The following is a 21,469-nucleotide window of genomic DNA, read 5'->3' as shown; positions in this document are numbered from 1 at the left end:
CATCAAGAATTGCGCCTTTCAAGGCATAAGGCATTGCATTGTGCTCCGTTAGTAGGTTAGAGTTTGTTTTTATTGTCGTAGGAGACTTGCACACCATAATTCCGTTCGCTGCAGACAGGCCGAGACTTTGAAAGGGAAGTCTGTTTCTATTCAGCAATATGGCGTGTGTTGACTTCATGCTAGGAGTCTCTACCAATTTACATTTGCTCGTGGAAAGGCGATGGTTTTCTTTTTTTCTTTTTCTTTTTTTTTTTTTAAGATCATGAATTATTTCTTACATATTCACCGCGCTAAATTCTGCGGTTTTCATGTGTGGTTAAAAAAAGACTTTTTGACACGTATTGGAGAATTGGTTCATACTTAGCGTGCAGGGTATATCGAGTTATGGATGCACGCGGGAAGTTTGGAGAGTAAGAGAGAAGTGTAGCTTCTTGAGTACTCTCCAAACTTCCAAAGTGCATCCATAACTCGATATTCGCAAAGCTAAAAGCATGAGCCAATTCATTTATAACGTAGCGACAACAACTTGAGCACTAAGACATGTTTTATTTTGATTGACTGCAAAGTTCTCACAGTGCACGGCGATGGAAAACAAAGGATCCTTTTGACTGGTTAAAAACACGCCACAAAAAGTTGAGCGACGGTTGTGCCAAAACGCTTCATCTGGTTTCGAAAATTGTTGATGAAAAATTCGCTTCTTCGAACTAATAAAAATGTAGGAAAACAAATTCAAATACTCAATGAAAATATAGACAAACGATGTCAAAATACATGTACGCATGCAATGTCTAGTCGCAGATCATCCTAGCGTTATATCAGACAATTTTTTCACCAGCGCGCGTTTTGGATCTGAGTTGGCTATAACCATCTCATACCTAACTAGCACGAGTGCTTTTATAATTAGCATTAAACGTAACACACAATCGGACATGTGTAATTCAGTAATAAAAAACTCGTCGATATAGGGGGCATTGGGCCTACGAGAAACCAGACTGAAACCTCTCAAAATTTCTTGAAAACCGCTAAAAAAAAAAGTCACTCAAAACCGGCAAACCGCCGAGCATAATGATGGAATCTACATTTCACAAACTTGAATACAGTTAGCTTGATACAGCAAGAAAGATGTGTACTTTTCATTTTTTGAGGGATCAAGACATTTTCATTTGAAATCATTGCCCTACTATACCTTTTTAGGTTAGTGTTAATGCCTCTCGCCTGCGAGACTTTTTTTCCTACAAAGGCAATTCAAGGTTATAAATGCCTATCTTCAACAAAACCCTGTTAATTGTTTTGAGCAGGCAAACTAACATTTCCTTCCACTTCGAGGTATAGAGTAGATGATTCTAATCTGCAAATCAAAATTTGTTTTCTAATTCATGTAGAGCAAATGACTGTTTGTCTTCCTAGACCCCAAGTCAATTATTCCCGGTTTTCCCCGTTATTAGCCGGTCGCGAACCCCCAAATAAAACGTGTTCGCTTTACCGTTAGCTATTGAGAGAGCGAACTGAAGAGGTTTGACGCCCAATCTAGCTAGCCTTCAGCTTTCGGTTGAAGCATCTATATAACAAACCTCATAAACTTGCACGGATCAGTACCGAGGTGAAATAAAGAGGTCCAGGAAATGGACGAACGCTTTGCTTACCTCCAAAATCCGAAAACCAAATGCTGAAACATTAAACGCTAAATTAAGGACGTTCGCGCGAAAATGTTCTACTCGAAAGATTTTCTTCAAACTTCTACTGCGGACAGATCATGAATTACTTGTTTCATAAATGAAGAAACATTGGGGTTCACGGACTTCGTTTCAGAGATAAAGCATGTGGAAAACTAGTCTGATTTTGAAAAATTGGCGCATGTAAATCAGCCTGGTCCCCAGGGTTTTTAGCTTAAAACATCAAAGATGAATCAACGGAGACAAAGTTCCCTAGCAATATTTTGTACAAGTGAATCCGTTGCGTTGATAATTCTCACAAAACGTAACACTTTAATAGGCAGTTGAAACTGCCGCACAGATGAACGAAGAGCTAAAAAGAACGAAATTCGATGGTGCATTTTGCAAAAAATTCAAACTTCTAATCGATAGATTTTCTTCATTTTTTCATGTAATAACATGATGGTGCCAATAGACCTTTTTCGACTGGGCGGTTTGTTGCCCCATTTCAGACCATGTGATGATACTCTTGAGAATTCTTCCTTTCAAATTTTCAAATAGTCGCGTGCGTATGAATAAATAATTTTTAGATGGATAAAAGAACAATTCTCTAGAGAATATCACGTGGTCTGTAATGGGACAACAAACTGCCCAAGCGAAATAGGTCTGTTGTGATACCATCTTATCCAAATGTTACTTTGTTTCTTTGGTACCATATCAGCGAACACTGAACTTCTGCTCGTACTCTAAATATAAAAATCAACCACAAAATTCCCTTAACCAGATAATCCAAAAAAAATAATTTAATTCATCTGTTCAATTCACGAGTTTGTTCACAGAGCACTTTGATATTAGTGAGCGCGCACTCGATGCATGACGCGGCTTGTGAATTTGCGTGCGTGGTAAGGATTTGCAGAAACAATTAGCGCGAACGTCCTTAAAGTGCCTATGAAATGAGATTTTTGCCCACTTTTTTTTTACCCTAAAATATTGAAGTCTATTTTTTTTCTGATTCGTAAATTTCGATTTTGGGCTTCGGACAAGCGCACAATAATTTTTTCCCTGCTTCGAAGTTGGGCAATTCGAATAAAAAATGTGCGACATTCCGCGCGCGGTCAAAATATGCAAATTAAGGACCGTTGACGTCATAATGTGTGTAAAACCTTTTAGCCATCACGACAGCTGAGAGAAACCAGCGAAAGAATGCCGGGAAGGTTTGCTTTATCGGAGGACCTGGTTTGATGAGCTGTAAAAACACCACTTAAACGCAAGGCATTGTCATTCATATGTTTCCGAAAGATGACATCAGAAGGGCACAATGTTTGTTTCCGGCCCAAATTGTCTTACTTACATGTAATTTTGACCAACCGTAAAATGATGTCTAAAATTATTCAGTGGAATAATTATGGGTTAAGAAATCGCACACTAAACATGCCATGCATTATTGTCCTAAACTGGTTGGAAATTTGTTAAATAGTAGTTTATATGTTACATGATCCTGAACCAAGTTAAAATTTTCTTGTAGTTTAGTTGTGGTTAGAGGCGGTGCACAAATGGAGTTAAGAGACAAAATATGCGTGTAAACAAATTTATGCACAACTGGCAATGCTTCACTGATCACGGAACATATGTTTCGCTTTACAATTCAAGACCATCTAATCTACAACATCAACTCAGAGTTTCTAAACTTTGGTATCCAGAACTTCCAGTTTAAACTTCAGCTGTAGGAGACTGTTGTCTGTTCGTAAAGTTCTGAGCTCTGTCGCCGGAGTCTTCTTACTTCTTCTATTAATATTTACTATGTTTGGCGCCGCTGGTCTCCTTAAATAACACAAAACCAGGGCTTCTCTAAGCTCAGGTATTCTTAATGCGTACACAACTGGATTCGCAAAAGAATTGGAGTAATTTATAACGTTCACCAGGTCATAAAATTTCCACGGTATTTGGACATCATACACAAAAATTAAACCGTTCAAAATAACTAAAGGGATCCAGCACAGCAAAGCAAGAATAGATACAAATAGCAAGGTCTTTGTTAAGCGTTTGTTTTGCGAGTCTCTGTTTTGCTGTTGTGAAGCGATATTTCCGCGTCGAAACTTTCTCCAAATGCCGATGTTACTGCCACATATGATGAATGTTATAATCATGACGTATGGCATCCAATAATGCATAGCACGTTTAAATGAAAACAAGAGATGTGTTGCACTGAAGAGGGCGGCGATAAAGAGAGTCAGTGCCCACACAGTAAAAACAATAATACGGTATGCTTGCATTGACAGTGTTCGGTGCTTAAACGGCTAGTAAATGGCGTAAAATCTCTCGCCAGATACGAAAGCTGCAGAAATTAACGACGCCTGCGAGAAAAAGATATCAACGATCGTGTAGAAAATTGGCAAAGACATCGGCGAAGCCCCTTTCCAAAGTTCAAACCTGCTCCCAACAGTGTAAATGTAGATAGGTAGCGACAGGACTCCTAACATCAGGTCAGCAAACGCCATATTGATGACTAGAAGCAAACGTCTCTTACGAAGTCTCCTGTCTACCGCAAACAGAGCAACGGTGAGCAAGTTTCCTACAACAATAAATACAAATATCAAAATAAATGCGGCGCACAATGCGATGCCCTCTGCCATGGAAGGAACAATTATTGATGAACCAGTGGCGTTCTCTGAGCTATTTGTAGCTGCTTCTGTTCTCATCATATTTTAGTTTCACTGAACGATTGAAACGTCGATTAAACTTTGCCGATAATAACGTATCGTTACTTGATGGGAAAAATAGGAGTTCTGTAAACCGCAATATATGAGAAAGAGGAGCGAGTGACAGATCATGACCAAAGTTGTAGTTTTTTTACCGTTTTAAGACTAATCACCGTGGACTAATCTTTCACATGACATGTCTCAGTTGACTTTACACTGACGCAACTTGTCAAGACTTTATAGACACTCATGTGCAACTTAATACGTCTGCGAGCGTGTTATGACTGCAATGTTTACCGGCTTCAACACGGACATTACGTTGACACTACGGTCTTAATGCGAAAAGAAAACGACACAGGGACTTCAAGATAGGTCCTCAATTCGTGCATGTTGGGCTTGATAGTTATTCAAAATATTATTGATCGCTTGTTAGAATTGTATTATTTGGGTCGCTAATAATGAGCGTAGATTGTAACGCAGCCAGATAAACGTGACAGGAACAAAGAATCAGCAGCAGCAGGGTTCTTTTCTGTACATGACTTCAAATTGCGCCCATGAAAGTCTTACTTATTTCCCCACTTCATCATTTTAACTTTTTTGCGACAAACGTCATTATGAAAAGCTTAAAACGCTTAAGATCGGTTGTTTTGGTTTTTCGTTCCAAAAATAAAACAAAACAAAAGAGTGACCTTGTTAGTTTGAAAGACGCGAAAGAAAAATATTTTTCAGAATAGTTTTGCAATAACTGCCATAAATCGTGACTAAGTTGCGTCATCCATTGCGATGCTTATGTCATGTTCCTCAAATTTGAGGAGTCAGTGATCAACACAGAAGCATGTACTGTTTTTTTTCCCCTTGCATTTAAGTAAAGGTTTCAAATGATGGTTGGGATGTTTTGCTTCGTTTCATTTCCTTAAAACAGTGAATGAGTAAGCTTGTTATTCATATACTCCATAGTGGTTTTACCGAAAAGTTTGTAAAGAACTGAGGGTGATCTCAAACGCGTGTAAATAGTTCCCTTCAATAAATCTGTATAATTAATTTCCCAAACATTAAACAGGAAGTTGATTGTAAAACAGAATTCACAGCATCGACCGATCGATCGATAGAGGTTAATTTTAACTTAACTAATTATAAGGTAATTTGATTGGAACAAAAGTATGGGTTTTGTAGGGAAAGTGAAAATTAACAGCGCTAAAGTATTAAAAAAAGATTACAAAATAAAATAATTACAACTTTGAGAACGTTTGTTATGTGAAAGCAAGGTGTAAGTACTGTTTCTTGCGATGCCTTCAATTTTCAAACGTGTCGAGGATACAGCTTATACCCAAAGCCGAAGGAGTTAACAATGTTTGACGGCATCAATTGACATGTAGTCACCTTTTTCCCTAATATACGCCAATCATTAAATTAAAACTTAGAAATGATGGACGAATTCCTCTTAAGAAAAGCTTATATTGTAGCTTATATCTTGTATTGGTACTTTTTAAGGCACAGTTATTAACGGGTCACTGAGCCTGTCTGGCTAAACGTGCTTATATATTTTGTGGAACTCGTCGATATCTTTAACATGTTTATCTCCTTGTTATTTTGTGCTCACTGCAAATAACTATCGGCTAAGTGGAATTTTTGACCCAAGGCGATTGAAAGAAAAAGCGAATTAAGGCGGCAACACGAATGGACATTTCACGTTTTAAAATTTACTAATCATCGTTGTAATAACTAGTAAATTTAGTGAAAAGCTAATTTTAGGTGACATCAGCTTTTTAAACTGTTTTTGTTACTCGGAATTTGGATTGCTTACGTTAGTGGCCATAAAATTATAGAATTAGTTATTTCAAAGATTAAACAGGCAGCTTATAATTAAAAAGATCGCGAAGCATCGATGGATCGATCGAGGAAATTTATGCTGAGGAAACTTGGAGTAGGAATAAAAGTCTGCTCTGTTACCAAAGAGAAAGCGAAACGATCCTTTGTTAAAACAATAGCTTGAGCGGCTTGAAGCTCTGTTGAACACTAATTCCAATTCAGATCTATATGTACAATGCAAAATTATAATGAGGATACTGCAACCATATTGGAGATCCATTGGAAAGTTTACACGAGAATTCTAAACAAAATTTAAGGCTAAAATGTTCAAAATTTAAAATGTTATCCATAAAAAATAGTCTAAGAAGGTTAGTTTTGACAGAAAGCAAGGTCTGAAGTGTTGTCTCGTGACGAGGAAACAGCTCATGCGCAAAACCGTGGGCGTTTACGTAACAACGTCTGACGGCACTAAGTGGCATATTGTCAACTTTTTCCTTGATGTACGCGAATTATTAATGGTTAACCAATCAAAAGTCCGCAGCTTTTATGCACTGTTCTTGCTAGACTAAATTTGAATTTCTTCAAATGGTTAGAAACTATTTGCTTTTAAAACTCACTATGAAATAAATTTTTGCAAAAAAATGCAATGGAAGTCCTCAATCAAAATAGCACTCATTTCTGGGTACTAAATTATCCTGACTTTCATATTCCTTTTGCAAGAATTTAAAATTCACAATGAGCTTGGTCCGAAACAGAATAATCAACAAATTGGTGCTCGGCTAGGGGTACGTCATAAATATGAATGAATATGAATATTGTATGAATATTGCATGAATATTGCATGAATAATTACTTTTTATAGTTCATGGAGTTCTTCAACAATCCATTGACATTAGGAGTGTTCGACATTTTTCTTTTTACAAAATACATGTATAAAGTGATTTACATGTGCAGAGCGATTTATAAGCGAAAACAGCAGATATATCCACCAGACCTACTGTGGCTTTCTAATTTTGCTGCGTTCGTGAATTGCCATCTGTCACAAGCTAATCCTCGATATTTAGTCTCTGGCGGCGCACGTAATTAAACATTTTAGTTTAAAAAGGAAATATTTGCCGTTCTAACTTTACAAAAGAATAAGGAACAGAATCATATTAACTCAATGTCTTGTTTGATATTGAATTTCCGAGAAGTATTTACCATTGAGGAACCATACCTTACAGCTTAATTCTCTATTAACTCGAGTTTATAAGTTATGGTTATAAGCCTTTCCGACGGGGAAAGTAAACTTAGAGATTTGGAGTTGGTTTTACCATGCCACTTGGAGTTAGATTGGCAATTGAGTGCACATTGTTAGCGGCCCAGTGTTAATGAAGTGATGGAGATGCGGCATCTGTTTTCGTTGTCCATTTTATGGCCCACAAATTTGAATAATGACCATCAAATAACCATTGGCGCTCTCTTTGTCTTAAATTTCAGTTTCGGTAAAACAAATGGACTTGGAATGAAAATTCAATGTTGCACAGTGCGCTGAACTTGTCCTTGAGCTAGTAATTGTCCTTTTAGCGACCTAGGAACACTCTCTTAGCCTCACTAGCCAAGCGAAAAAAAAAAAAAAAAAAAAAAAAATATATATATATATATATATATATATATATATATATATATATATATATATATAGAATACATTTAGGTCGTGCTCTATTGGGATCAACCGTTTCTGGCTGTTGGGTCTTTTCGTGTTCTATTGGGGGAAGACCGTTTTCTGTTGCTTTGCTTGATCAAGGCTTTTTTAACCGGCCTCAAACCTGGGGGAAACAGTTCAAAACGCATGATTGTAGGTCGCGTGAGGACTATTGCAAGGAGTTACCGCGTTTCAACCGTAAATGGTTAGAAAAGTACATTATTTTCAATCGAAGGACAAAACTTACTTAGAAAGCTGCATGAGATTTTGTAGAAAGTTAAATGGTTTTGGAAGCGGGATGATCAGTACAGTTTAAAAGTCCGCACATGACGTGTGTGGACAAAAACATTAAGTTCTCTTTTCACTTAATTTCTTCTGGGAGTTACATGCTTCAACGGTCATAAATTAGTCACCAAACTTCAACTCAGGCCTCTACAAAATTATATTTAAAGAAAACTCAGTACACTTCTTCAAGGAATACGGTTCCTATTACAGATGTAGAAACGGGCACACATCTTTTGATATTTTCGTCCTTATTTATCATAATATTCATAGCTGCTGCTAATTCTCTTTCGTACCTGTATATTTTGATCAACTACAAAGTTATGTTCACCTAGTATTAAGGCGAATTAAAAAATCGTTGGCCAAGCCCAAAAATTTTCTAAGGGATCCTTGTTAATTTTGAGGTTTATTTTAATTCCCAGCTATTATCGTAACAAGATATTGCATGAAGATAATTAATTACCTCTTGTATTTTGTGCTGTGTTTATAGGGAGTACATTAATGCTGTACTAATAAAGTTGATATCCAAAGTTTCACTTATTCAACCTTTTGTTGAGTTCACTGACGATACACAATATTTTTAACATTGCATACCGTAGAATCAAATATTAGTATGATTTATTAACAATGTTCAAAACAATGTTTTGTTATGAAATGTTAGAAAGTAAAACCTGCAGTATCAACCTAGACGTTCTATTGTCTCGTTTCACTACAGTTTGGTATCCATCACTTCCTGTTCAAACGCCAGTTGTAGTGGACCGGGCTCTATTCTTATTTTCCTGTGTCTTTTAGTTGCTGTAATGATCGGCGCCGCTGACCTTTTAGAGCAGCACAAAACCAGGGCTTCTGTGAACTCAGGAATCCTTAACGCGTACAAAACTGGATTCACAAAGGAGCTCGATATATTCAAAACTACCACCGGGTAATACCAAAGGCTAGGTATCTGGACATGATAGACTAAATTTAGATTGATCGAAATGATTAAAGGGAGCCACGACAACAAAGCAAGAGTAGATACAAACATCAAAGTCTTTGTTAAGCGTTTGCTTTGCGAGGCTCTGCGTGGTTGCTGTGTTGCGACCCCTCCGTGTTGAAACTTTCTCCAAATGCCGATGTTACAACCACATATGATGAATATAACAATCAGGGCGTATACCATCCAAGGATATATAGTGTGTTTGCTTGAAATAAAGAGCTTCAATGCAGGGAAGATGGCGCCAAAAACCAGAGAAACTACCCAGATCAAACAAATAACAATGCGGTATGCTCGTAATGATAGTCTTCGATACTTGCGTGGCCAATAAGTGGCGTAAAATCTCTCGCAAGATATGAAAGCTGCTGAAGTTAAGGAGGCCTGCGAGAAAAAGGTATAAACGATTCGGCGCAAAGCTGTAAAATACATCGGCAATCCGGCAGACCAAAACTGATATTCAAACCCGACAACGTAAACGAACATGGGTGGAACCAAAGTTCCTAGCATCAGGTCAGCAAACGCCATATTGATGACTAGGAACAAACTTCTCTTACGAAGGCTCTTGTCTATTGCAAACAGAACAATGGTGAGCAAGTTTCCTACAACAATAAATATAAATGTCAAAATAAATGCGGCGCACAATGCGATGCCTTCTGCCTTGGAAGGAACAATTATTGATAAACCAGTGGCGTTCTCTGAACTATTCGTAGCTGCTTCTGTTCTCATCATATTTTAGTTTCACTGAACGATTGAAACGTCGATTAAACTTTGCCGATAATAACGTATCGTTACTTGATGGGAAAAATAGGAGTTCTGTAAACCGCAATGTATGAGAAAGAGGAGCGAGTGACAGATCATGACCAAATTTGTAGTTTTTTTGACCGTTTTAAGACCAATCATCGTGGGCTAATCTTTCACATGACATGTCTCAGTTGACTTTACACTGACGCAACTTGTCAAGACTTAATAAACACCCATGTGCAACTTAATGCGTCTGCGAGCGTGTTATGACTGCAATGTTTACCGGCTTCAACACGGACATGAGGTTGACACTACGGTCTTAATGCGAAAAGAAAACGACACAGGGACTTCAAGATAGGTCCTCAATTCGTGAATGTTGGGCTTGATAGTTATTCCAGATATTATTAATCGCTTGTTAGAATTGTGTTATTTCGGTCGCTAATAATGAGCGTAGATCGTAACGCAACCAGATAAACGTGACAGGAACAAAGAATCAGCAACGGCAGGGTTCTTTTCTGTACGTGATTGCAAATTGCGCCCATGAAATAAAAGCCTTACTTATTTCCCCACTTCATCATTTTATCATCATTTTAATCGTTTTTTTTTTGCGACAAACGTCATTATGAAAAGCTTAAAACGCTTAAGATCGGTTGTTCTGTTTTTTCGTTCCAAAAATAAAACAAAACAAAAGAGTGGCCGTGTTAGTTTGAAAGACGGGAAAGAAAAATTTTTCAGAAAAGTTTTGTAATGATTGCCATAAATCGTGACTAAGTTGCGTCATCCATCGCGAAGCTTATGTCATGTTCCTCAAATTTGACAAGTTGATCAACACAGAAACATCTGCTGTTTTTTTTTTTCAAATGATGGTTGGGATGTTTTGCTTCATTTTATTTCCCTAAAACAGTGAATGAGTAAGCTTGTTATTCATATACTCCATGGTGGTTTTACGGAAAAGTTTGTAAAGAACTGACGGTTATCTCGAACGTGTGTAAATAGTTCCCTTTAATAAAACTGTATAATTAATTTCCCAAAACATTAAACAGGAAGTTGAGTGTAAAAGAGACCTCGCAGCATTGACCAATCGATCGATAGAGGTTACGAGTTTTGTAGTGAAAGTGAAAATTAACAACGCTATAGCTAAAATATTTCGAGCGTGAACTTTGCATACCTGGCTGGCTTTCAAGCAATATAATTCGTGGACCGACCCTTTCCGAAAACGATCGACATCTCTGTAAGTGAGATGAACGTATAAGGCGCGATTCTTGCTAAAACGTTCTTCGCAAAACACCGCAGTCTGTCACGAAGAGCGAGCAATGTCGCGTTTCTCGTCCCCAGTTTCCACGGTCTACGCATGGAACGCCTGGGACCATGACTCCCTTTTGGCGACCAAAACGCTTGGATTTTATGACTCGGGGTTTCCTACCGACGCCCGAGTAATAATTAATTACAACTTTGAGAACGTTTGTTATGTGAAAGCAAGGTGTAAGTGCTGTATCGTGCGATGCCTTCAATTTTCAAACGTGTCGAGGAAACAGCTAATACCCAAAGCCGAAGGAGTTAACAATGTTTGACGGCATCAATTGACATGTAGTCACCTTTTTCCTTAATATACGCCAATCATTAAAGATAAACTTGGAAAGAAATTTCAATGTTACACAGTGTGATGAACTTGTTCTTGAGCTAGTAATTGTCCTTTTAGCGACTTAGGAACACGCTCCTAGCCTCTCTAGCCAAGCGAAAAAAAAAAAAACGCAAAATATATACAATACATTTAGGTCGTGTTCTATTGGGTTCAACCGTTTCTGGTTGGTGGGTTTTTTCGTCTTCTATTTGGGGAAAACCGTTTTTGACTGGTTTGGTTGCTCAAGGCTTTTTGAACCGGCTTCAAACCAGGTTGAAACAGTTCAAAAAGCATTTTCGTGATTATACCACGTGATTGTAGCTCGCGTGAGGACTGTTTCCAGGAGTTACCGCGTTTCAACCATAAATGGTTAGGAAAGTGATCTATTGAGAAACGTCACACGTATCAACCCAAACTACACCGGTTCCAGTCGAAACGGTTGATCCCAGTAGAACACGACCTTATATTATACTAAGTATAAGGTAATGTGGCATGGTAATAAAATCTGAGTTATGTTGGGAAAGGAATCCTTTCATTTTGTATTAAGTATATTAGTCAGTAGTTTCACTAGCAACCTTCGTGGCTTCCTTTGGTGTTGATATATGGAATCCCAAGAATGTGGGTTCCTACTCCACTGATGAAAAATCTCGTGATCAGTGGGTAAAATGAAAAAAGAAATGTATGCAAGGGTGGGAATGCCTATGGATGTAAATGAAATAGACAAAAGATTAACGTTTAGGTTAGTGGTAAAATCGAGGGAGCGACCTCTGAAACACAGCACACTCCAGCTGAATTGTGGTGAAGAAATGAAATAGTTAGAGGAAAAAAAATGTTAAATCAAAGCAACCATGAGCATATGAAATAGTAAGGAAAGGGGTAAAAATGTTCAGTACCTTAAGTTTAAGTTATTGATATGGAAGGGAAGTTAGGTAGTGGTGGTGGGGAAGACGTTTGGTGGTTTCGTGGAAAGGTACTTCAAGGTTTGGAAGGGTTGGTTTAATTTCTGAAGTTAAGTGTGTCGGTGGGGTTAGGGGGAGGAGGGGGGGGGGGGAGTGTAGGCGGAAATTATTCAAAAATAAGATGTCAAGGTTAGTTGCTAAATCTTGCACCAACGTTGAGGGACCAACAAACTGTAATGCAGCCACGTCAACCACAAGGTAGAACAACAACAACAAAAAATTAATTAATTAAAATTAGATAAAATAAAATAAGTAAATAAATAAAATATAATGATAGGAAATAAATTAATAGAAAACAAAACATTTGCAGAATTAAGAAAAATTGAGTGAAAGATAGCGCAATAAATGCTGAAGGTTTGATGACGGGTCTGGTTGAAATACTTTAGGGGTTTGCATGGGTCCTTGGGGTGGGGTAATAAATCTCTATGAGGGTAAGGGTAGGAGAATTTTTCTCTACATGGAAAACAGCAATTTAAGGGGTAATTATGGTGGTTGTTGTGTTATGGTTATTTTTATTTAACGGGGTTAGCTATGTAGGTTTGTTTTATTTGCGTATGAAGGGTGTGAATATGTAAAATAGGGTATTATAGTCTGGGTAGTGGGCGTATATTATGTCAAAATAGCTAGAGAGGGTGAGTTTCGTGTATGAGGGACAGCTTTTTTGGTCAGTTAGTTGTTATTATTATCGTTCTTGTCCATCAGCATAATGAAAAAGCATAGTTACCAGTGTTGTGTATAATTTAATATGACTGATGCAGATTGCAGTAAACAAGACCGTTCCATGTATACAAATTTATAAACGAGTATTGGTTGATTGAATCTCTTTTTTCTCCATTCAGATATAGCCATTGACCGTGGTGAATGTCAAAATAGAACCAGATGTTGGCTTTAGAAGTGAAGTTTAGCACAATGAAGTCAATTTGCCTCGTTCTCTTTTCTCCTTTGAAATGTGAAGCCCAATGTTGAGAGGTCAGGACCCATTTTGCTATTAATTCTGTTGAACAGCCATTGCCAATGAAAAATAACATAAGTTGGAAAGAGTGTCTGTTGTTGGTTTCTTCCAGAAAAGCTGCTGAATGTGGGTGGACCAGGTTAGGATGGGGTAGAAGACGTCTCCATTAAGTGAGTGGAAAAGTTGCAGGCGTTCATTAGTAATAAGCTGTCTTGATTGTTACCATATGCGGTTGTTAAAAAACTGTTAAGTTGGAATGTGATCTAGTTCCATGAGAGGTTAAGTTGTTGTAGCTGTACAAAAGGTAAAAGGGTATTAACAGGCAGGGTAAGAAAATTCTAGCCAAGGGTTAATTTTGCTTGAAGGTCGTGGTAAAAATTTTCTTGATGTCAGGTATTTTCTTAAGTGTGGCGCATTTATCGAAGTGCGCCGAATTTTCTTAAGTGTGGCGCATTTTTCCAAGTGTGCCGTACTTTCTTAAGTGTGGCGCATTTTTCCAAGTTTGAGCATTTTCTTAAGTGTGGCGCATTTTTCCAAGTCTGGCGCATTTTCTTAAGTGTGGCGTATTTATTCACGTGAGGCGCATTTATCCAAGTGTGGCGCAATTTCTTAAGTGTGATGCATCTTTCCAAGTGTGCCAGTTTTTTGTAAGTGTGGCACATTTTTCCAATTGTACCGCATTTTCTGAAGTGTGGCGCATTTTTCCAAGTGTGCCGTACTTTTTTAAGTGTGGCGCATTTTTCCAAGTGTGCCGCATTTTCTTAAGTGTGGCGCATTTTTCCAAGTCTGGGGCATTTTCTTAAGTGTAAGGCATTTATCCACGTGAGGCGCATTTATCCAAGTGTGGCGCATTTTTTTTAAGTGTGGCGCATCTTTCCAAGTGTGCCAGATTTTTTTAAGTGTGACACGTTTTTCCAATTGTACCGCATTTTCTTAGGTGTGGCGCAATTTTCCAAGTGTGGTGCATTTTTCCAAGTCTGGCGCATTTTCTTAAGAGTGGCGCATTTTTTCAAAGTGTGGCGCATGTTTCCAGGTGTGCTGCATTTTTCCAAGTCTGCTGCATTTTCTTAAGTGAGGCGCATTTATCCACGTGAGGCGCATTTATCGAAGTGTGCCGCATTTTCTTAATTGTGGCGCATTTTTCCAAGTGTGCCAGATTTTTTTAAGTGTGGCACATTTTTCCAAGTGTGGGGCATTTTCTTAAGTGTGCCGCATTTTCTTAAGTGTAGCACATTTTTCCAAGTGTGCCAGATTTTTTTAAGTGTGGCACATTTTTCTAAGTGTGGGGCATTTTCTTAAGTGTGGCGCATTTTTTCAAAGTGTGGCGTATTTTTCCAAGTGTGCCGCATTTTCTTAAGTGTGGCGCATTTTTCTAAGTGTGCCGCATTTTCTTAAGCGTGGCACATTTTTTCAAGTGTGCTGCATTTTCTTAAATGAAGCGCATTTTTCCAAGTGTGCCGAATATTTTTTTTAGTGTGGCTCATATTTTTAAGTGTGCCGCATTTTCTTAAATGTGGCGCATTTTTCCAAGTGTGGCGCATTTTCTTAAGTGTGGCGCATATTTCCATGTGTGCCGCATTTTTTTAAGTGTGGCGCATTTTTCCAAGTATGCCGCATTTTCTTAAGTGTGGCGCATTTTTCCAAGCGTGCCACATTTTCTTAAGTGTGGCACATTTTTCCAAGTGTGGCGCATTTTCTTAAGTGTGGCGCATTTTTCCAAGTGTGGCGCATTTTCTTAAGTGTGGCGCATTTTTCCAAGTGTGCGCATTTTCTTAAGTGTGGCGCATATTTCCATGTGTGCCGCATTTTTTTAAGTGTGGCGCATTTTTCCAAGTATGCCGCATTTTCTTAAGTGTGGCGCATTTTTCCAAGCGTGCCACATTTTCTTAAGTGTGGCGCATTTTTCCAAGTGTGCCGAATATTTTTTTAGTGTGGCTCATATTTTTAAGTGTGCCGCATTTTTTTAAATGTGGCGCATTTTTCCAAGTGTGGCGCATTTTCTTAAGTGTGGCGCATTTTTCCAAGTGTGCCGCATTTTCTTAAGTGTGGCGCATTTTTCCAAGTGTGCCGCATTTTCTTAAATGTGGCGCATTTATCCACGTTAGGCGCATTTATTTAAGTGTGGCGCATTTTCTTAGGTGTGGCGCATTTTTTCAAGTGTGGCGCATATTTAGTTTTAGGTGTGAAGGTTGGTCGGAAAATTTTCCGTTTATTTTGGACAAAAACAAATCTTGGGTTAGGTTAAGGGTAAATAGATTTCTTAGGGTTATTTTCAGGTAAGGGCTAAGAGAAAATCCTCTTTGGGGTTAGTTTAGGGCCAAAGGATTGGGTAGAAAATTCCCTTGGGATAAGTTTAAAATTTAAAGGAATTGTAAGACATTAAAGCAAAAATTCTTCTCGGGACTATGTAGTATAAGCTTAGAAAGTTGGGTGGGATGGTGCGAAGAGGGTGGGAAAATAATAAAGAAGGTATCTGAAGGGGGAAAAATATTAGGGTTCGGGTTACCTCGTTTAGGGGTCAGGAAATAGTTTAAAAGGGAAAATATTGTAGAATGGAAAAGGGTAGAGATAGAAAGGAAACATTGTCATTTATATTTTCGTTCTTAAATGGTGGTTGCAGGAAATGTGATGATATTTGCTTGGGCATATAAATAGAAAGGAACTATTTTTCATTTCAATTTTCGTTCTTAAAGGGACACATTCAGCTTTGGGACCGCGCTAACCTGGACACTAGTTTTCTCACTTTCAAAAAAGTTCATCTCAACCTGAAATCAAAGGACATCCGCTTTAATCTTCACAGTGTTTTGCTTGATTTTCAATCGTTTACTGAATAGCCTCTTTTTGAGTGTGCTTTTGCTCATTCTATGATGCTATTTTTATCATATTTGGCTAAAAACCGTATGGATCGCGTCTCTGTGATATGCAAATTAGCTGTGAAATAACATCTAATGCGCATGTGCTCCAGCTGACTGTGTCCCTTTAAATATAGGTTGCAGTAAATGTAATAATATTTGCCTGGGAATATATTGAAAAAGAGGGCAAGGTAAAATCCTGTTTATGGTTAGTTTATTGATAAGGGGTTGAGGGTGGGGAAGGAGTTGGTTGTCTGTCTTGGGGATCTGGGACCGGTTTCAAAAGTAGATATTGTAGAGGGGGAATATAGAAATATTAAAATTTTTTTCGCACTAGAGGTTTAAAATTGGGAATAATGTAATTCCTGTACATATTAATATGAGCAAATTGTATTATTTTTTATTAAAGGAGTTGGATTGAGGAGTACAGGTCGAGGAAACGAAGTATCGACAAAAGGTTCAAGACTGATAGAGATGGAGAGAAATGGAAACCATCCGGCCGGGCAAAGGAAAGAAGGATGCATCGGCACCAAGGTTCCTAACGGTTTTGAGTCGTCAGGGGCAAAGCACAACTGAGCGAGGATGCTTCTAACCTGGTACCAGGTCAATGCCCGACTTCCTCGTGCCGATTTCTTGTGGAAAAGAAACGTCGAGGCAATGGAGATTATGGAAGAATAATGAGAGAAAAATGTATGAAAAGGAAAAAATGATAATAAAACTGGGCGTATGAGAGGATGGATGTTAGAAAAGTATGCTGTATCAGCGATGGAATAATAAAGAGGGGATGGGGAAGGGACGAGAAAACAAAGTAACAATTTGGGGGAATGCGTGTTACGAAAAAGAAATAGGAAAGAAGTTTAAAACTTGTTAGTGAAAAAGAAAAAAAGGATAAATAAAAAATACCTTGTGTGGAATATATTTTCCTTCATCTTACTACTTTCAGATATTCCAACGAAACTTTGACGAAAAAAAATGTTTTTTTTCGCAAGTCGCGAAGTGGTTTGCGAGGCGTAAAAGTTTTTCACAAGATCACGCCATCATTGCGTGATCTGTATGACGTAATGTAAGACCCTATAGTAATAGTGGTCAGCGGCAGCCATTTCGAGTGAATTGTTCAACGAAGTGAAGAAAGGCGAGTGTGGAGGGTTTGATTGAAGCTAGAATTTGAAGAAAAACTCGAAGAAAGGCTCTAACGTGGCCAGATGGAGGAATTGATATCCAGGTGGACATTGGTGTATGATGGATGGAGTCAGTTGGTATTACAAGTGGGATTGTTCGTTCTATTTTTGATACTCGTCGAAGGCCAGGTGAATGATGATGGCGCGTACAAAAATGCTGTGAGAGGTAGGTGAGTAGGTCTGGTGAAGTACCATTAAGTAAGATATGATCCACTCAGATGATAAACGAAAGTTTCTTTGAATGCGAGTTAGATATTGAAAAACAATCCTTTGACTGATCCAAACTGGCTAGGTAGTGAAATTTATGTCCCGGGAAATTTAAAGAAATGGGATTTTGATTTGTAAGGTGACGGCATGCGAAAAAAAAAAAAAACAAAACAAAACAAAACAAGAAACTGACATGCATAAGGTTTAAAAATATACTTTTAATTCTATGTACTAGTGATATGCTGACCACAAGTAGAAATAAAGTTATATAAATATATTAGAAATGGTTTTTAAAATAAGATTTTTCATCTTAACATGTATGAGGAACAGCGTTCCTCTTGCAAGTATTCTTTCGTTTAAATAAAGATCTTTTTTCATAAATTAAGAGTTACAACCTTATGTGATCCCTTTAGTTTTTCTTGTTTAAAAATAAGTTGTATGTTAAAACTTATGTGATCTCTGTAAACTTTTCCTTACTTGAGAAATTATACAATTAAAATATGCACAAGGAGGATAGCTTTTCAGTATAGCATACAAAAAAGTTTTGTTTCTAAATCAAATTTAACTATATTTGATAATTTTTGAATGAAATGAAATTTTCCCCACTTTTTTTATCCTAAAATATTGAAGTCTATGTTTCTCTGTTTGGTAATTTTTGATTTTGGTCTTCGGACAAGCGCGCGATAATTTTTTTTCCTGTTTCGAAGTCGGCTAATTCGAATCAAAAATGTGCGACATTCCGCGTGCGGTCAAAATATGCAAATTAGGACCGTTGACGTCAGAAGGTGTGTAAAACCTTCCAGCCATCACAGCAGCTGAGAGAAACAAGCGAAAGAATGCCGGGAAGTTTTGCAAGCTCAAGAATGGGAAGTTTTGTGTTAAGGGAGGGCCCTGTTTGTCCATGATTGTAGATTTTCCTATCTAAACCGGCATCTAGACCGGTAATGTTTTGCGGTGAAAGAGATGCAAACTAAAATAAAATCATTGATTATTTTCATCTAACAATATTTATTTTTGGAAGAGCCAAAACGCCTGATGAGAAAAAAAAAGGTAAAGCAGACGAGCAGACTTTGGCAGAATTAGATTGAGCTCATCGTCGTTGGCAAACAAAATGTCAGTTAGTACAAACCAGTTACATTAAACGAATCAAATTGTCCTTGTTTGTGCCATATAATGAACATCTTATTAACCGTGCTTAGTGAGCCTGTATGGGAGAATCTTGACCTCGGTTGTGTGTACAGACCTCACTGCGTTCGATCTGCACTCACGATCTCAGGTCAAGATTCTCCCATACATACCTCGTACGCGGTTAATAAGAGCTACGTAATTTTGACCAACCGCAAAATTATTCAGCGGAATAATTATGGGTTAAGAAATCGCCCACTAAGCATGTCATGCATTATTGCCTTAAACTGGTTGGAAATTTGTTAAATAGTAGTTTATATGTTACATGGTCCTGAACCAAGTTAAAATTTTCTTGTAGTTTAGTTGTGGCTTTACAATTCAAGAGCGTATAATCTACATCATCAATTCAGAGTTTCTAAAATTTTGTATCCAGAACTTCCTGTTTAAACTTCAGCTGTAGGAGACTGTTGTCTGTTCGTAAAGTTCTGAGCTCTGTTGCCGGAGTCTTGTTACTTCTTCTCTTAATATTTACCATGTTTGGGGCGGCCGCTGGTCTTCTTAACCAGCACAAAACCAGGCGTTCTCTAAACTCAGGTATTCTTAATCCGTACACAACTGGATTTACAAACGAATTGGAGTAATTTATAACGTTCACCAGGTCATAAAATTTCCATGGTATTTGGACATCATACACAAAAGTTAAACCGTTCAAAATAACTAAAGGGATCCAGGAAAGCAAAGCAAGAATAGACACAAATAGCAAGGTCTTTGTTAAGCGTTTGTTTCGCGAGTCTCTGTTTTGCTGTTGTGAAGCGATATTTCCGCGTCGAAACTTTCTCCAAATGCCGATGTTACAGCCACATATGATAAATGTTATAATCAAGACGTATGGCATCCAATAATACATAGAACGTTTAAATGAAAACAAGAGATGTGTTGCACTGAAGAGGGCGGTGATGACGAGAGTCAGTGCCCACACAGTAAAAATAATAATACGGTATTCTCGCATTGATAGTGTTCGGTATTTAAACGGCCAGTAAATGCCATAAAATCTCTCACCAGATATGAAAGCTGCAGAAATTAACGACGCCTGCGACAAAAAGGTATCAACGATTGGGTAGAAAATTGGCAAAGACATCGACCAACCACCTTTCCAAAGTTCAAAACTGTAACCAACAATGTAAATGTAGAGCGGTAGGGACACTGTTCCTAACATCAGGTCAGCAAACGCCATATTGATGACTAGAAGCAAACTTCTCTTACGAAGGCTCCTGTCTACTGCAAACAGAACAATGGTGAGCAAGTTTCCTACAACAATAAATACAAATATCAAAATAAATGCGGTGCACAATGCGATGCTTTCTGCCTAGGAAGGAACAATTCTTGATGAACCAGTCGCGTTCTCTGAGCTATTGGTAGCTGCTTCTGTTCTCATCATATTTTAGTTTCACTGAACGATTGAAACGTCGATTAAACTGTGCCGATAACAACGTATCGTTACTTGATGAGGAAAATAGGAGGTCTGTAAACCGCACCATGTGAGGCTGAGAAGCAAGTGGCACATCATGACCAAATTTGTAGTTTTTTGATCGTTTTAAGACCAATCATCGTGGACTAATCTTTCACATGACATGTTGACTTAACACTGACGCAACTTGTCAAGACATTTATAGACACTCAGCGTTGATTGTAACGCAGCCAGATAAACGTAACGTGACTCAGTTCAAATTGCGCTCATGAAATAAAAGCTTTACTTATTTTCCCACTTCATCGTTTTAACTTTTTTGCGACCAACGCCTTGACGACAAGCTTAAAAAGCTTATGATCGGTTGTTTTGTGGTTTCTTTACAAAAATAAAACAAAACATAAGAAAAGAGTGGCCGTGTTAATTTTAAAGAGGAGAATGGAAAAAAAATTTCAGAAAAGTTTTGTAATGATTGCCATAATTTGTGACTAAGATGCGTCATCCATCGCCAAGCTTATATCATATTCCTCAGATTTGACGGGTTGATCAACAGAGAAGCATCTGCTGTTTTTTTTGTTCCCTTGATTTTTAAATAAAGGTTTCAAATGATGGTTAGTATGTTTTACTTCATTTTATTTGCTTAGAACAATGAATGGGTAAGCTTGTTATTCATATTCTCCATGGTGGTTTTACGGGAAAGTTTGTAAAGAACAGACGTGTGTAAATAGTTTCCTTTAAAAAAAAAACTGTACAATTAATTTCCACAAACATTAATCAGGAAGTTGACTGTAAAAAAGAACTCGCAGCGCCGACCGATCGATCAATAGAGGCTAATTTTAACTTAACTAGTCATAAGGTAATTTGCATTTGGAACAAAAGTACGGGTTTTGTAGGGAAATGAGTGCTTTATCGTGCGATGCCATCAATTTTCAAACGTGTCAAGGAAAGAACGTGCGTTCTCAAATGTGGTGTAGACCATACTTGGCGGCGCACTTCGGCCTCTTTGATTTATTAACGTTTCCATGGTCACTAAGTAAAGTCCAAGTAATTACCTTTTACCCCTTCAGTCTCAAAGTGGGTTCTAAGTGAACTTAGATTATACTTGAAAGCTCTAGTGTGAGGCCAAGTAATGTTTGAAAAAAAATTGGGTATCATGTTTTACTCCTATTATTTGCTTAAAATGGTGGAGGATTGAATCATTTACTCCTTGATGGGCTAAAGGAAAAGTTTATAATGAACTAATGGTAGTCTTAAAAGTGGGTATATAGTT

The 21,469-nt window shown here is 37.8% G+C and overlaps 2 pseudogenes; both read right to left on the bottom strand.

Moving 5' to 3' along the window:
* Positions 1-3,226: 3,226 nt before the first annotated feature.
* On the bottom strand, positions 3,227-4,681 carry LOC149107943 (adenosine receptor A3-like; annotated as a pseudogene).
* A 14,468-nt stretch (positions 4,682-19,149) lies between these two features.
* Positions 19,150-20,172, bottom strand: LOC149107942 (adenosine receptor A3-like; annotated as a pseudogene).
* Between the last annotated feature and the right edge of the window lie 1,297 nt (positions 20,173-21,469).

The sequence above is a fragment of the Orbicella faveolata genome, unplaced genomic scaffold (assembly GCF_042242905.1).
Source record: "Orbicella faveolata isolate gen_17 unplaced genomic scaffold, um_ofav_v1 contig_26, whole genome shotgun sequence".
In the NCBI taxonomy this organism is placed as follows: Eukaryota; Metazoa; Cnidaria; class Anthozoa; order Scleractinia; family Merulinidae; genus Orbicella; species Orbicella faveolata.
Note: the sequence above shows the minus strand (reverse complement) of the source record. Positions and strands in the feature narration are given on the sequence as shown.